Genomic DNA, 6000 nt, shown 5'->3' on the forward strand with positions numbered 1-6000 from the left:
CTGCCGCCTCCTTCAAACGCAAGACTTTGATTTCTTTGAAACGCGGCGTCTAATAATAGACACGTCCATCACTGGGGTTAATTGGTACGGCGCAAAGGCTTTCGGTCATTAGATCAGTCCCACCTGCTCTCAAAACCCCCTACAGGGCAGACCCTCCCAGATCTTTTCACAAGATGGCCGACACGCCTCTTACTTTATGAGATGTTGCTATATAGCTGATGAAGCTAGCTAACGAATATCATTTTCGCCATCACTTTGAATGCTAGTCAGCTAACGTTCACCCAAAGCTAACAGTCATCAACAAATGAAATCACGTCATACTCTGTGAATACTGCCGTAAATGGATATAATTTTTTTTATATATATTTGAATTCTAGTCAGCTAACGTTCGCCCACTAACAAGCTAATAGTCATCAACAAATGAAATCACGTCATACTCTGTGAATACTGCCGTAAATGGATATAGTTTTTTATATATATTTGAATGCTAGTCAGCTAACGTTAGCCTTATAGCTAATAGTCATCAACAAATGGAATCACTTTATAATCTGTGAATCAACATAGCCTTGTTCTATCGTGTTAATTTAAATTTTTGGGGGAGCATTCCAAAATGATAACTTCCTGTTTCCAACCATCTTATACTTAGCTAATGTAACCAGCTAACTATTGCTTGCTAATTAACCAGGTTAGCCCACTCATGCTAACGTGCTAATACAGGCCAACTCATGTAAATGGGATCTGTGTGTGTATGTGGGGTGAAAGGAAAAGGGAAAGGGAAGTGTAATGTGTCCATTTTGTTCACAATGACACACACACATACTCTTCTCTCGCTAAATGGACTGGCACATCTCCCGTGATGCCCCTTTTGCCAGCTTCCTGCCTCTGTGTGCCATCCCGGGAAGCACCCCCTTACTCTTTCACCCCCATCCAGCGTTAACGGAGGCCATTGAAGGGCAAAGAAAGCCCCCTTTGTGGGCACCCGTTTGCTCACACACAGTTTCAGAAGCCGGCGCCAAGAGCGGAGATCCAAAGACGAGCTCGGCAAAGCGGCATGAACGGGGAACGGGTAGTTCTCGGCGAAAGGGGGCATGATGGGGACACGGAAGAAAAGAACAGATTAAGACAGAATAGAATGTTACAAGACAAGTTCGGGCTTTTTAAATGGAAAACAGATAAGTGTAAAAAAAATAAAAATAAATGAACATTTGGTTATTTCAAATAATATAATTTTAAAAGGTATCACATTTCTTTTTGAATTGTTTTTGCAGGTTTCATAGACACAAAGTCGATATGCGGCCTTCTGTATGTGGTCTTCCCTGGATTAAGCAAATTAGACAGTCAGCGTGAAGAGCGAGACGGACGAAAAAAGGAGCTGAAGGAAACGGGTGACAAAAAAGAAAGACAAAAAAGCGGACATGGCGCACTTTGGGCTGATTTATAGAGTTGAAATTGTTTGCGGCTGGGTCCAGCAGATGCGCTTTGAACGGGCAGGGGCTAAATCTGACCTAACGGTTTTTGTTGTCAGGGCGATGCCGCCCGGGCACTCAATGGCGTTCCGGGTGTTTTGTGTATGTGTTGCTTTTGTTACCATTCAAGTGAAAGAAACAAAACTACAAAACGTGTTTCCTGCTGTTGCGCTGCCAACATGGCCGCTTGGTTACTTTTGTTTCTGTGGAATTCTGCCACTCAGGTGCAAACGGAGCCAGAAGAAAGTAACAAATTCAGTCGGCAACTCACATTCGCACACCTGGCGATTGACCTTTGCTCATACTAACTCACAGAATTAGAAAAAATAAATAAATTCGGAATATTATGAAAGTTTTGCTTTAACCAATCAGAGGGTGGAAAAGCGATGATGTCATCAATCTGGGTTTATGCTGATAAGAAAGATTCTGAAAGTCTCGAGCAGATGAGATTGACGTGGCAACACTAACCTTTGACCTCTTACGGTAAATATAATACTCATGATACAAATCACCACCAAAGTAAATTTCAAATTTCCCCACAATTGTCAACGGCGACTCAAGATGGCCCCCTACAGGTGGGCTCCCATCCGTCCGCCCTCCCCGCTGGGTGGCACACCGCCTCCCTTCTTTGTCCCCTCGCCAGCCTCCCGCCGCTAATGGCCGACCGCCACGGCCCGGAAACGCTCATATCCATGCGCCGCCGTGGGAGAAAGAAAGTAGCGCCGTATTTGTCATCTGCTCGACACGCCTGATTGACTTTCACTCCGTGGCTTCCTAATTAATATTCGGGGGCCCGCCTCCTCCCGCCGCGCTGTAAGACAAAAGTGTTTTTTCTTTTTTGTGTGTGTGTGTGTGCGAGCACCTCCTCTTTTAATTACGCTCAAAAGGAAGCCTCGTCATGAGTGTGTACACAAACGTACAGTGTGTGCGTGCGACTCGCTCGCTCCGTTCCACACACACACACAAGAAAGCGTGCTCATTTGTCGCCTCCATGCAAATTGGCGCCCGATGGAGGTTTTTCTGGCGCCGTCCACAATGGACGGTTTGTACTGGGAACCCAATGGGAGAGGTTAGGAGGGGTTGTGGGGAGACGACCGCCACCAAATTCCCATCGTCACGTCACGTTACTTTCTACCTTCCCCTCGCTCGCTTATTAATTTAGGCCAGATTAGTCGGATGTTAATTAACCCCCCCCCTCCATCTTTGCCATCTTTGCCGCGCTTTTATCGGTAGCGAGCGAGGTAGTGTGCCCACCAAAAAAAAAAAAAATCCTTCTTATACATAGCGGGATCTTAAAGATGACTTTGACCTGATGAATTAGGTCATACATTTATGGAATGGGCATCAAAATTGCATATAAGGGGTCAGAGTGAGTGAATAAAAGTGCTAGAATCTGATAAAAAAGCACAAAAACAGCAAAACACAAAAAAGAAACAACATCAACAAGGTTTAAACAAGGAGAAAAGGTCAACAACAAAACACTAGTCATTGTAGCAGGCCCAATGCTAACATGCTAGCTAGACTCGGCCCAAGCTAGCTTCATTAGTATAACAAGTATAAGTTTAAAACTCAGTATAGTAAGTTTATAATAATACATTTTCTGAACATAATTTCAAACAACTACACAGAATGGATGGATGAAGGAAAATCTTCCCCAACTTTGTTAGCGTCACTAGCCTAGCGTGCCTCACTAGCCGCTCCCTGCCCCCCACACCTCATCAAGGTCTCTCAATTAAGAAGACATGAAGCCCCTCCAGCAGGCTCCTCTCGGGCCCTCCAACCCGGGAGTCACCAAATCCCACAATGGCGGCTTCTCTTAGGGATGCGTGCGCTGGGAGTCAGGGTTCAATGGCGCTGGCTTGTGGAGGTTAGCGGAGGTGATGGCGTGAATGGATGGTGTTTCAGTTGGGAGGGGGGGGTCGAGAGGTGGGTCAGTTCCCTTTTGTTGCGGCGGTGTCCGGCGTGCCCCCCGTCACCCCTGGGGTCTTTCATAAGAAGTGTGTAATGGCGGCCTTTGTTGGTTTTTCCTGGTCTAATGGCTCCGCTGGGAGCCCTTGTTAGCGTCCGGGTTGGACGCCAGGGGACTTCGCAGGAACTCTGGGATTAAAGGCCGTACTAAATGTGATCTTGACCCCCTCCCCGTGTCACAATGGTCATTCACACGTCACGTCGTCTTTTCCTCGGATCCGCTAATTGCTAAAGATTTGGTCGGTTCTCTCCGAAGGTTTTTAAATTTGGGCTTTACGTGGTCATGATATAATGACAGAGAGCGGTCTTTAAACTAAAGTGTTGCTATTATTTTGAACTTTAAAACTCCTCTTCAAATCAACCGGCAGATGACAGGCCTGACGCAATAAATAGAAATAAAAATGAAAAATGTAATACGATTATTTTGAACTGGAAAAGAAAGAAAGTCCTGAAGAACCGACATTTAAAAGCAGGAAAACCAAACGGTAATTTGGACCTCAAACTATTTTCCTACTTAAAATAAATAATCAGCAGTTTGGTACGAGATAAATCGGTACAATCTCAGAATGCAAATTGGCGTTGATCGGTGGGAGGTCATCTTGTCAGACAAATACAAGTGTGGTGAACATTTTGGGGGGGGGGCATGAATGAGGTGTCGCTGCTTTTGTTGATTTGCCTTTCACACGGCTCGTCATTTTTCCACGCCGTGAAGCACTTTGGAGTGCTCGGGCACATTGGAAGCAATTTGCCTTCAGTCAAGTGGCTGAAAACCTCTCCAGCTGAACAACTTCCTGCGTTTAGTCAAGCGCCCCCCCCACCCCGCTTGGCCTACCCCCCCCCAAACCACCACCACAGCCTCCAAACGATGTAGCCGGCGTCAATGGCAACCACCCAGTGTGCTGACGAGCTGCCTTTGTTCTGGGAATAATCCGCAAGGGGGCTGGAAAAAATGCAACGCGGAAAAGAGCAAATGATGATAAAGAAGTATTTGAATTTCTAAGTCAAGTATTAAGACGGATCGCTAAAGTATCCCAGGTAACCTAACGTAACCTCGCTTTTGCACCATAACCAAAATACAATTTCTTGACATCACTTCACGTAATTCAATGTAACATAAGAAAATAACAGAACACAATTTAAGGCAATAATTATGATGTAACGTAAAACATGAATACCTCCTCTTGTAGCTCCTTGGTCTCAATATGTGATTCTTACTTTGGCTTTAAGTAGTCCCTGGATCAAATCACAGATAATTCCCAGCTTATGTTTATTTGATAACTGCTTTTATCAGAGCATGTGGATTAAAAAAAAAATGAAACCCCCAATGGGTCTATTTACATGCAATCAAAAAAAAAAAAGGCCACAGATTGGATATATCCTCTCAATATGAGCCGGCAGCTCCCATGCGTCCCCTGCAGGAGACCCCCGGGGCTCCCATTAAGCTTTTATTAGCACCTACAGCGCTGATTCAAAGGACAGTGGCCATCTTGTTTGTGAAGGGCTGCATGCAGAGAGCTGACACCTGACGTCCCATTCAAGGAACGTGGGAAATAATCACGCCGTCAGGAGCCACAGGTGCTGGCTGGGGTTTTGTGTTGACATGCCATTTTTTTATTTTATTTTTTTATTTACACATTTCAGTAGGATTTGAAAATAGGGTTTTAAAAGGGGGGGAAGGTTTCATATTAGGCCTTCCTTCCTTCCTCCCTTCCTTCCATTTATTTCAACAATTAAAACCATCTGACATTTTTATTTGCACTCAATCAAGAGTTCTATTTTTACTCACGATGGTTTTGGAGGCCGTGTGTCAACAATGATCACGATGGCTCTCACGCTTATTTCTGCCTGCATTTGAATGAAGCTGAATGGATGTTTGAGTGGACGCCACCATTCAGGCAATATCTGACCACCTTGACCACCTGTCCTCTATGTCCGCCATGTCCTGGGAAAAGAATGCAGAGCTTGTTCACACTCATGCAGCCACTCTGGGGGGGGGGGACCCCTGGGGCCGTCCTGGTATCAGTGCCGCCGCAGAATGTAGTCATGTGATCGATATTGAGAACAAGATTCCAAACACTTTATAAATATTTGTCTGAAATAAATAATTTTTGAGATGCTGTTGATGATTATGACCATGCAAATCACATCCATCCACTCCCCCCCCCCCCCAGCGGCACTAATCATCTCTCGCATTCGGGGCCCCGAGGACGGCGTATATATCTATAACGAGGACGAGCGCTTCTCGGGCTTGTTTGATCCCCCCCCCCCCAAAAATGAAAGTGTGTTAATTAAGCGGCGAGAGACAAAGCCCATCTGGAACACTTGCATTAACCCCTTCCGCACTCATTAAGTCTTTAAGACCGAAAGGATTAAAAACTTGATTGCATTGCCTTCTTTCTTAACTACATGTAACATGCGTAGATTTTTTAAAAAATATTTTCTATTGGTGTCAGAGTTTTGGTGTAGTACCATATGGTGCCCATAAAATGTCAGGCAGCACTGAGCTTATTTAGTGGAATCAGAAAGTTGAAAAAGATGCAATATAGGATTTAGTAATAGTCAGGAG

Source organism: Syngnathus scovelli, chromosome 9 (assembly GCF_024217435.2).
Source record: "Syngnathus scovelli strain Florida chromosome 9, RoL_Ssco_1.2, whole genome shotgun sequence".
In the NCBI taxonomy this organism is placed as follows: Eukaryota; Metazoa; Chordata; class Actinopteri; order Syngnathiformes; family Syngnathidae; genus Syngnathus; species Syngnathus scovelli.